This window comes from Pararge aegeria, chromosome 11 (genome assembly GCF_905163445.1).
Source record: "Pararge aegeria chromosome 11, ilParAegt1.1, whole genome shotgun sequence".
Taxonomy (NCBI): Eukaryota; Metazoa; Arthropoda; class Insecta; order Lepidoptera; family Nymphalidae; genus Pararge; species Pararge aegeria.
The window spans coordinates 17,230,111-17,242,822 of NC_053190.1; the positions used below are offsets into that span (position 1 = coordinate 17,230,111).

The 12,712-nt window shown below is 37.5% G+C and overlaps 1 pseudogene; it reads left to right on the plus strand.

Moving 5' to 3' along the window:
• Positions 1-1,214: 1,214 nt before the first annotated feature.
• Positions 1,215-4,958, plus strand: LOC120627449 (annotated as a pseudogene).
• Positions 4,959-12,712: the final 7,754 nt, after the last annotated feature.

Consider the following 12,712-nt stretch of genomic DNA (forward strand, 5'->3'; position numbering starts at 1 on the left):
TGAAAGTTTGTATAAAATCCTTAAAACTTCGATTTTAGGTTTTCGATTAAAAATAAAGATATACGTGTTTCACCAATTTTAAAAATTCCAACTCGAAAGGTAGTCAAATAGGAGATGAAAATTTATATGAAAGTTACTGATTTTTTAATCAATCTACGTTCGTATTTTCTATTAGCAGCAAGACATTTTTTTAAACCTATGTAGTCAAAATTTACCACATCAAAAATTGCCGCGGGAAAAAGCTAGTCTATCAATAAATTCTTTGTACCAGTTCGAAGTTTGGAAATTGAAAATGACTCATCCCCGATTTGGAGAGGACGTTTAGGTATCATGGCACGTATCTGTTGTCTGCGCAGATCGAATGATCTCTCTGGAGATTTTCCACCGGTAGCAACAACGTTTTATCACTACCAACCAATTATCGGCCCACTACAGGTCACGGGTCTCTTCTCAGAGCGAGAACAGCTTAGACCGTAGTTCACCACTCTTTCCAAGTATACAATGGTAGACGTTACACGCATTTAAAATCGAAGTCGGCTTCCCAAAAGGCAGCCGAAGTCCTAACCTGTTTGTGTAAGTGTGTGTGTGTGGGTGTGTGGGTGTGTGTGTGTGTATCTGTGGTATCGTAGCTCCCGAACGGCAAAGGTGTTTTGTTTGAAAGGTGAATAATTCTGAAATGTTCGTAGCTTCGTTTTTTATGAAAAGTGGCGCCACTACAAAATTGCGCAGTACATTTTTTTTCACTACTCCCAAAGTATGTGTATCAAATGAAAGGGCTTGTCTAGTAGAATAATATATACTATTTTAAATATTTACTGTCACAAGTTTTATTAAATTTATAATTTATACACTTAAACGTGGTCTGTTCACCTTATATGGGCCTAACAATCCTGTTTGCATATAATCTTAACATATTTTTTGCCAAAACTTTCCATACTCTTGAATTCATGACAGTAAATTTACTGCCAATATTTGTGCAAATATTTGTTCATATGTGTAGTTAAATAAATTAAGATATAACCCGTTCCTTCGTTTTTCATAACGTTAAAGGTTGCCTAGAAGAGATCGGTTTAGCGATAAGACCGCCGTTGCACGCCCCATTTTCTGTTCTAAGTTTCTTTTGTGTATGTGTTTACTTTGTATAAAATGTGTGTGTGCAATAAAGTTTTTGGACAAATAGCAAAAAGACACTTAAAAACCTATTTATTTCAAGGATGTGGTTTCTGTGGGCAAACTTTCAAGTGAAGATACTTGCACCGGTAATAAAAGTAGTTCAAGGACTCATTGTGGTTTTGACTTCGCTTTTTTTGCACTCTCACCATTATCCTAGTCAAGCAAATGTACAAGGTATGTAGAAAATTGTATATTCAACTAGCTGTTACCTGCCACTTCGCACGCGTTTTTATCGCAATAATCCCGGAGGACCCGTACATTCGTTCGTCTAAAGGATTCAAGATAAATGTCTTAATGCAAAATTTTGCTACGATTAGTTAAGCTGTTTAATTAAACACGGCAGTTTTTTTAAATCCCCCTGGAAAGTGAACCTATTGTTTTTACTCAGTCCATCTCCAGAATTCAAGCTATATTTGTTCATAAAATTCGGTGCAGTAACCGAGCCGAACTTTTTGGAAGAATTTTTATTTTATGAACGAGTTTTCAACATAATATCGACCCATTACCGACTCATTACCAGGGCACGGGGTCTCCTACCAAAATGAGAAAGGGGTTAAGACCGTAGTCCCCCACGCTGGCCCAGTGCGGATTTTTAGGTCGTCCCAAGACCTCGAGATCTGTAGATAAATCTTACCTATCAACTTCACCTCTATTGAACATATTCAAAGGCACTAATGAGGTGGGAGGGGCTTAGATAGATAAGGTGTGGGTCAGAAAGATATAAAAGGCGACATATTTGGCCCGATGTCGTCGAGGCCTGGGGCTCTTCTCATGCCGAGCTTTCGCACTCGCCCTACTCCCCCGGTGACGCCGTAGCAACCCCTCAGGTGGTTATCGGCAAATGTCCTTTCGAAAAAGCAAAAAGAATTTTCACTTAACAATTATTCATTGTAAAGTCAACATCTCCTGAGGATGCTCCGATTTTGGAGCGAAACGTGCGTAGAGGGTATATTGCCGTAGATCTGTTTGGTGTGGAGTATAAGGATTGAAGAAATTATAAATTACACCACACAGATTCACCTGCTTTTCGCGGAGTATAGCAAATTAAGCTTAATTTTGATAATTTATCATGGATTTCCGCAAAGTAACGCCTGCTTCTTTCCAATACAAGATGGTGCAAGCTTTGACTTCATTGTCGTCGGTGGCGGCTCAGCAGGCTGCGTCGTCGCCAACCGGCTCACTGAAATAGGAAACTGGACAGTTCTCCTCGTTGAAGCTGGAGACGACCCTCCTTATGTCTCTGAAGTAAGCACAATTTGTATCTACACCTATGACAAAACTAATGTTTGATCCGACAAAGCAAGGTCAAACTGAGGCAAATTCTGCGAGTAGGTCGTGATTTGGACCAATTCTAACGATATAACTAATCGAGAAGGCTCATAGCAAGTATATATTAGTTACTAGATGTGCCCTGCGGCTTCCCCTGCCTAACATAGTACATATATAGTGCCAAATATAGAAACCTATGGTTTTTAGTACAGATAGTATTTCAATATATTTAAATAAACGAGTGTGCGAATAACATCTCTTTTTACTCTTTAATCACTCATTATTTCAAACCCTCAATTCGAGTAAAAATTGCCTTAATACTTTGAAATCCCTATAAAAATGACTGCAAATAATGCGTGCCTTAACAGCAGCGCTAGATATCAGTCGATAGCGTAGATAACGATGACCCAAGTCAGTAAATACATGAGTGCCCGACAAATCCCATCACAACAATCGAAATCGCATTGTTGGTTGATTCGTATACTAAAGGTTATTCAGTCCTAACACTAAAGACCTCATAAACGTGACAACGCTTTATCTGTTCAGTATTGTTACTCTTAGCTTGCAACGGGTGTGCTGCTATCCGCTGAGGAGTTCTGACCTATTGTCCTATCTTCAATAATATTCATCAAAATTACACGAAATTTAGGCTAGACTTAACACTTTCATCCCCTCTCCCAAGGAACTGTGCTGAATTTCGGGATGAAACTATCCTGGGAGTATAAACTCACATTTTCGGTTTCAGTATCCATTTAAGACTGGCCTTCTGTACATTGAAGATATCTATTGGCTTTATCTTTTGAAAAATTCAGTCAAAATATCTTCAATGTACAGAATACAACCCGTTACAGTTTTATTGTAATTACAGATTATTACAAGTAATCCCTTACTGTAAAATGAAATTGGTATAAAATGACTTGCTAAGATAAAGAGACAACGAAGTAAATTACTAAATTTAAACCTAACAATATAAAACACATTTCAGATTCCTTCTGTATCGATTTTGGTGGGTGCATCATTACCAGACTGGGGCTATCAAACGGTGGACGATGGAGTCACCGCTCGAGGCCACAAAACACCAACCATCCGCCAAACGAGAGGAAAGATGTTAGGTGGTTCAAGCGGTGTAAACTACATGTTCTACGTCAGAGGAAATAAAGCTGATTACCAAGATTGGGCAGCTATGGGCAATGAAGGTTGGGACTGGGATTCTGTCCTCCCATATTTCAAAAAAAGCGAACGCTTTATGTATAATGGTATTTCGAGAAACGCATCTGTTGCGTTACATGAAACAAACGGATATCTCGGGGTTACAAGTCCGGGGTTTCAGAAACAAAGTGACAATTATTTCGATGCATTTAGACAAACTGGCCATAATATTTTAGATGAAATAAATGGTTTTGAGCAACTCGGATATTCAGTTCCAAGTTACACCATAGATAAACTACGACAGGGGGCGGCATACGCATTTCTCTCGCCAATAAAAGATCGAACAAATTTGTTTACACTTAAGAAAACATTAGCTAGAAAAATATTATTTGACGGTAAAAGAGCAGTGGGAGTCGAAGTCCAAGAATCGAACGGTGATGTCAAAATCATAAAAGCAAAAAAAGAAATTATCCTCTCGGCGGGAGCATTAAATAGCCCTCAGTTACTGATGCTATCAGGAATTGGACCAAAAGAGCATTTAGAAGAAATGGGTGTAGAGTTATTGTTAAATTCATCGAAAGTTGGTACCAACTTACAAGATCACATCCTTGTACCAATAATATTGACGGGCAACAGAACCTCCACACCAGAAGACGTGCTAAATGACGTCAAAATTTTAACTAATGTAGAAAAATTTCCCGCAGTGACAATTATGGGACATGTGGCCTTTTTCCCAAAATCAATCTTTTCCCGATTACCAAGTCACCGCTTTTGCATTTATAAAGGGCACATTATTTCCAACTATATTGTGTTCTGGTATATTTGAGTGGGATGATGAAAGCTGCATTGCTATGGCTGATTCTACAAGCCGAGAGACATTATTTGCATTAGTTACGTTCTTGCATCCTAAATCAACGGGCAAGATACGTTTGAAGAGTAAAAACCCAAATGATAACGGTTTGTTGTTCGCAAATTACCTTTCAAACAAAGACGATATAGAGAAATTTGCGCGATGCCTTTTGGATTATACGAGCGTCATAAACGCGACATATTTTAAAGAAGTTCAGTCCAATATTGTTGATTTAAATGTCGAACAGTGTAATGGCATTCCTTTTGCGTCTCAAGAGTACTGGGAGTGCTATGTTTTAAATATGCTCACTTCACAATATCACCCTACGGGGACATGTGCGATGGGTCCAAGTGGAGTTTTAGATGAAAGGTTGAGGGTTAGAGGTGTGGAAGGCCTGAGGGTAGTTGACGCTAGTATCATGCCAAAAATTGTTAGTGGAAATACATACGCTCCTGTGGTGATGATTGCGGAAAAAGCTTCTGACATGATAAAAACCGATAACGGTGCGAGTGTTTAAGGCTACGTTAAGTCACTCGAGTCTCTGAGCCACTTATGGCCCTAATTTAATCATACCATCTGAATGGTAGCACATCTCATTAGTAACTTTTGACGTCAAACTTAAAATTAGGAGGTATAAATTTGCAGTCTATTTTGCATAAATTGTTTGACATTGGTATATTGGACTGTTTAGTTATGAACTTGGATCAATTCTTGCAACAATTATTGATATAATTATATTATATATTTGTTCTTCCCCTCTTGGCTTAATATTTTATTGGTTGATTGATTGTGAGGAGCTAAGGGTATTTTAATAATAAAGTCTGTTGTTTTCCTAAAATTGTTTATTTATTTTTAATTCAATTAGTGCGGTTAACACCAATAACACTAATTAAATACATAGCAGATTAAAACGAGAACAAAAAAAAATAAAAATAAAATACAAAAATAAAAACATAATATGTGTAAATTTATTTATTTATTATTTATAGGATATACTTTAATTTTAATAATGAAACTATGGAAATAATAATTACAAACTAAAATTAATATTTATAATAAATATAAGCCGTCTAACTGTTCACTTAAGGGCATGGTACCCAAAATGCTGGCGTTATTGCCCCTTTGTATAGCTAGACTTAGCCGTTGGGCTAAATAAGCGTCAGCTCTTGGGTAACCAGACGTAAAGACCAATTTTTGTGACACTATGTTAATAACATTTTTCGTGCCCGAAGACCATGGCCCTAGAGTCTCAAACGCAAGCGCCGCAAAAACGTAGTCATTACAAATAACGGAGTATTTACGGCGCTTAAGCATTTGAGCAGATTCGGCAGCTGCTGCTGCTTTTTGGGACGTACTCGGCAAGTAAGAATCAGCCAACGTATCAACGCAAGTCACATCCCACACCAGCGCACGCCCCATCGACCATACTACTATAGTCATCCCTGAACAAACTGGGAGGTTCCAATTGTGCAGGAATAGACGCAGAGGCCAGAGGGCGACGGACTATATCATTGATAGCGCCGTGACGATACAAACGGCCAGCACTTCGATTACAACTGAGCCCATGGTGACCCAATTGATCCACACGAATGCCACAAGGGCAGTAATGAGGCTCGCATACCTTAATTCCCAAGCGTAAACATACGGCCACACGAAGCGATGTCCGGTCGAGTATCGTCCCTAAGCTGTGAGATGAGTCTTTAAGAGAAGCATCTAAAATGGATGTCAAAACAGGATATTTCCAAAAGGGACAGCAATGTAAGAGTTACATAAACAGAAGGGCAAACAAACATAAACGTAATATATAAATGGCCATGTGTGGCTTTATGTCCAATAGGCGGTACGAATATGTGTTAAAATTAAGCAATTTAGAATTTAACAAAGTAGAAAATGCATCGTCGAAAATAGGGGCACCAAGAAGAGATAATTTATTTTTGGAAACTAATTAAATGTTTGGAATTAAAGAATTTAAACTATTAAGGATCTTGTTTTTGTTGTCTAGTGAATCCAAATCCCAGAAGTATACCTCACACTTCGAGGAATTCAGATTTAAACCGATCTTTGCAAAAAGATGTATAATATTGGAGAAATCCTGGAGAATTGACGATTCATCTTCTCCTAATGAGCCATCGTCTAAGTACCAAAGGTTAAATTTCGAATTTCGGTTTCAAATTATCGGATTTATTACAAGGCTAAAAAGAGCAGGGCCAAGTGGATCACCCTGCTGACAACCGACAGCTGAATCCAAAACGTTTTCGCCAAACAGTAATTTAGAAGTGGAGCCATAACATTGGCACAAGTAACCCAAAATTTCAGGCACCTCTTTTTGAATTTCATGAAGCATAGCTCCCCTATCGACCGAATTAAAAGCGTTACGAACTTCATTGACAAAAACGTCGTAATCAGATGAATTGAAAAAAGTTCTGGCAGCGTGTACCGCAGCCTCGCACCCTCCCTTGATTCCGAAACCTTTGGGGCTTAAGGATGGCCGAAACTTTATATTTAACTGCACGGCAACATATATTAGATGTTAAGCGACGTAAGGCGCTGCCGACAGCAATTGGACGGATACCACCATCCTTTTTGGTCAGGGCCACCAAATTAGCGCCATATAATACTGGCAGAATTTTTTGTGGAACTTGACCAGACAGCATCGGATTGATAAGACCAGTCAGCTCCTTCAAAAGTGAATTACTTACTTCACTTAAAGGAGGACCAATCAAATCTTTCAAATGCTGGGGCGACAGGCCATCCAAACTACCCGCAGATCCATTGGCAAATCCAAGGATTCCGAAACGCACGGAATCTTCTGATGTTCGAAGGTGAATTACAGGATCAGAGGAAAAACTATGAAAAAGGGATGCACGCAACGGCAGGGGGTGTTTATCCCTAAGAGCGGCTAACGTCTGAAAAGAGTCGGTAGCTAACACATCATCCGAAAAAAGTTACTTGGCAGCATTTTTAACATCCCGTCACTAACTTTGTGTTCAATAAGTTTTGAAATATTATGACAAATTTTGGTAGATTTAGAAAAATTGTGTGATTGGCTATAGAAACAGTTGTATTGGAAAGGTTCTGTTTAATTTTTTTTGTAAGAGAAACCTGTTTATCTGTATTAACGATTCTTAAAATTCTGTAAGAGAATGTCAGAAAATGTTCCCATGCCTCATGTGTATTCTCGGATGTTACCCTAGGCCACACACTTTTCAAGACTGCAAGCCACTGTAGGCCGAGCCCCTCTTGGGATTCGCTTGACAACCTTGATTCCGCGTTTAAAGATTGCGAGCCTCGACCATAATGGAGAGCTGCTCGAGAATCTTTGGAAGAGATGCATTGGAAACATTTATCACTGCATGCTCTGAAATTAATGGTAAGATGTTTGGTATGTGTCGACGGCTTTTATGGATGTTTAAACCTCTTTGTCCCTTGTAAAATTTGCCATCGACACAAATGGGGCACTCGAGCAACTCTGAACAAGTAGATGGCTTATTAATTACAAAAGTCATAAAATCACAGACATATTTACAAAGAAATTAAATTAAAAATATACAAAGGATAATAAAAATAAAAATCACTTTATATAAAATACTCGAGTAGCTTTCTAAACATCACTAAACAGTCTTGATCACTCCATTAAAATTATAAACTAAATTGGTGTTTCTGAATGCTGGAGATTTCCAAAAGTGTACCTTAAGACATAAGCATGACCCGAATTTTGCTGTGAATCCACCGTGAGAATGCACCTTATCCTCTTTTGCTTCAGGCTATATTGCCTGAACGAATATATATATATACAGAATTTCTATACGACTGTTCATATCACTTTTATTTAATTTATAACATATTTGTTTTATTTATTTAAATTAAATTATTATTTAACCTAGATATTTTTCTGATATATCAAATACTTCTGAACATATAGGGGGTTTTTAACAAGACTCATTTCTAGCTTTAAATAAAAATTCACATCCTTTCCTTACGTATTTTTTTATTTTACGATAAGATACTATTTTCGAAGTTGGCTAAATTATTCATAGTATTTATATATTCATATAAAAATAATAATAATTGTACTATTCTCATATAAATAAGTCCCTCATCTGAGAATAATACATTAAACGGTTTTAAAATCTTGAATGGAAGCAGGCGTTACTTTTCGGAATTCCATGCTATATTATGAAAATTAAACTTAATTTTATATACTCCGCGAAAAGCAGGAGAATCTGTATGTAATGTATAATTTCTTCAATCCTTATACAGAATCAAAACAGATCTTCGGAAATTTGAAGTTCGCTCCGAAACCGGAGCATCCTGATGACATGTTGACTTTGCAATGAATAATTGTTAAGTGAAAAATTTTACAAACGTGTCGCATTTTATGCCTTACTTAGAAAGGGTAGGGGTAAGAAAGGTATAAAAGGCTCATCCTTAATTATTATTTGAAATGTCACTTGACATTTGAATCCCGTACTCCCACTTATAGGTCTAGCGAGGGACACACAGAGTTTTTAGTGGGTGCAAGTCCCACATTACCACTCCGTTTCCCCTAGCGGAGTGGTATGCTTCAGGCATTTTCTCAGTTTAAAAAAAAATGGTATCCCACATAATAAAATCTCTTAGGCATCGAATTGAAAACTTTTTTTAGAGAGTCTGACAAAGACACAATCATCATATCGACCCATTGCCGGCCCACTACAGGGCACGGGTCTCCTCCCACAATCAGAAGGGGTTAAGGCCGTAGTCCACCACGCTGGCCCATTGCGGATTGGTGGACTCCACACACCTTTGAGAACATTAGTAGAACTCTCAAGCATGCAGGTTTCCTGGCGATGTTTTCCTACCTTCGAAGCAAGTGATATTTTTCATTAAATAAACACACATTACTTATAAAAGTTAGAAGTGCGTGATGGGATTCGAACTCCCCCGAAAGTGAAATCGAGCTCCTACCCACTGCGCTATCACGGCTTACAAAAGACACAATATCCATAACCATTCAACAGTAAATTGTAAGCAAATACAAAATAAGTATCAAAAAGATAGAAACACATTTAATTTGGTATCCCTTCCCGTTATGTTCAAAGGGGAACGGGCCTTGGGAGCATTACGTTTTGTAATTGAGGAATCGAAGCCCTTATATAATAGAAGTATGTATATTGAACGCCTTATTATTATTATACTGGTGGATATTTATGTCTCGCGCGACAAACGATCGATAACTAAATCCTAACTTGTCATATTAATTAGAACGGCAAATGTTTGTGTGTTAGTAGAATCCTTCTGGCTTTCATTTTCCCCAGTACAATACGAGTACCTTCAAATCAAGAGTGAATAGGCATCTTCTAGGCAAGCGCGCTCCACCTTAGGTTGCATCATCACTCACCATCAGGTGTGATTGCAGTCAAGCGCTCGCTTATAAACATTTAAAAAAACTGTGTGTGTAACGCACAATGTACACGCTTTAGAAGTTCTTCTTTGGCGTAACAAGATAAAAATATTTTCAAAACGTTTATCTTACGCCTTATTCTACGTTTGTAGAAAAAAGGAAAATAGAAAAAAGGTATTTAATTTATACAAATATTTATTATAACGGACAACCAAGTTTCACCCAACATTAAAATTTAAGATTTTTGTACAATTAAATCACCGGAATGGGTCCGTAGTCTTTGACAATTCAAAGTGCACACTGTCATATCTTTTTTTGAAAAACTAAAATGTTGACTGTAGGTAACTTCAGGGTGGTTTTTGTGACGTATAAATTCAAAAAATACCGCTTTTTGTGATAGTGCTCATCCGGGGAACTTCTGCCCCAATGCTTATTTCTTGCGCCTAGCAGCATTGTATCCTACTTTTTAAGTTTATTTTTGATGTGTCCATTGTTTTTTTTTTCTTTTTCGTGGTGTAAATCGCTACTAATATTATAAATGTGAATGTAAGTTTGTTTGTTACGCTTTCACGCAAAAACTACTTAACCGATCCTCATGAAACTTTGTACACATATTCTTGGAAGTGTCAGAAGTAATATAGGATACTTTTTATCCCGACATTAAGCTCGGTTCCCTTGGGAGACGGGATAAAAGTGTTTAACGATTTTACACCATAACTCCGAAAAAATTTAACCGATTTAAATAATTATTTTTGTACTATAGAGGTTATAATATGTGTTTAATTTTGTCCAAACTGTGGTTGGAGATAGAGGACAGAACTCCTCAGCGGACAGCAGCAAACTCCTCATTCAAGGCTCAGCGATACTGAATACTTTAATTTTTTTTAGAACTACAAATGAATTTAATGCCACATCAAAAAACAAAATCAAACGCACGGCGAAGTCGCGGGCAACAGCTAGTAAATAATAAATAAATATACTATGACAACACACACATCGCCATCTAGCCCCAAAGTAAGCGTAGCTTGTGTTATGGGTACTAAGATGACTGATGATTATTTTTATGAATTATATATACATAAATACATAGAAAATACATATAAACACCCAGACACTGAAACACTTATGCTCAACAAACATTTTCCAGTTGTGGGAATCGAACCCACGGCCTTGGACTCAGAAAGCAGGATCGCTGCCCACTGCGCCAGTCGGCCGTCAAATAAAGTGTATAAATAACTAAATTAAAAATAAATTGTTTACTTTCAGTCTGAACGGCGTGGTAGCCAGTGTTATTACTGACACATGAGGCTCAAAACCTACGCCTCAGACTGATGGGCACATGGTGGCACATTTCAGGACGTGTTCCTCACATTCATTGACATGTCCACCTGAATCAAATCACGGGAACATGGAATAGAAGAAGTTTACCTCCGTTTATCATTACACATATATTATTTGGATATTTGATATTATATGTTAGTATTTATTTGATTGAACTAGGTAATTAAAATAAAAACACGAACTGAGCCAAACGACGGAAACAACGTATATTTTCGACAGGCCCGGCAGATCACAGAGTATATTATATATTATTTGGATATTTGATATTATATGTTAGTATTTATTTGATTGAACTAGGTAATTCAAATAAAAACACGAACTGAGCCAAACGACGGAAACAACGTAGGCCCGGCAGATCACAGAGTATATTATATATTATTTGGATATTTGATATTATATGTTAGTATTTTAGTATTTATTTGATTGAACTAGGTAATTAAAGTAAAAACACGAACTGAGCCAAACGACGGAAATAATGTATGTTTTTGACAGGCCCGGCAGATCACAGAGTATATTTGACAAGTGCACAATATTCAATATAAATGGCGTTCAGTGTTGCAATTAACCATTTCAACAATATTAGTTCCAAATTTTTCTCCAGTGCTCTGAGAGTTGATAAAGCTGTGGGAGAAGATACATCTTTATCCTTTCCCCGGGGAGATAACTGTCTCCTTCCCATGCCATTCCCAGCCATGCTGGTGGGCCATCTGTTTTGTCCATAAAAAAAAAGTGTTTGTAACTACTCGTACTTCACGCTGCAATTACTAAAATGATTGGACCCAGACTTTAAGTCATTAAAAATATCATTTGCTTCAATGGTGAAGGAAAACATCGTGAGGAAACTTACATACCTGAGAGTTCTTCATAATGCTCTCAAAGGTGTGTGAAGTCCACCAATCCACACTGGGCCAGCGTGGTGGACTACGGCCTTAACCGCTTCTCTCTGTGGGAGGAGACCCGTGCTCTGTAGTGGGCCGAAAATGGGTTGATATGTTGATGATGATGAAGTTGCTTAGTTATGACGTAAATGAAGGACAAACAAACAAACAGACGTTCGTTTTTATTATATTATTATAATACAGTATTAAGGATTTGAACCTGTGACTCGCTCGCTGAGTATGTAGGTATATTTGATTACTAGTCCATCACAGCTTTTAAATTATGGCGGCTTTGAAATCAGTGTACCATGGATATCAAACCAAAAAGCCAAACCTCAGCCAATTTGGAAAAGGATATTGAATTATCCGGATGACCTAACATTTCATTTTACTTGTATATAAGTCTGGTCACGTAATAAATGGATTTGAAACAATATGATATTTTTTTTTTATTCCTCTAACAATAAGCCCTTAACTTCAACCGGTTGGTAAGTAATAATGCAGTTTGAGATGGTAGAGGGCTAAACTGTATGGCAGTTACATAATACTAGCGGTCTCTCGTGACTTCGTCCGCGTATAAGTCAACTTGATAGATAGACATATCATTTTAAACGTGATGCGGTGATAACAAAAATTCGCCCGGCTAAGTTTGTTGTGGGCTTCTTCTTA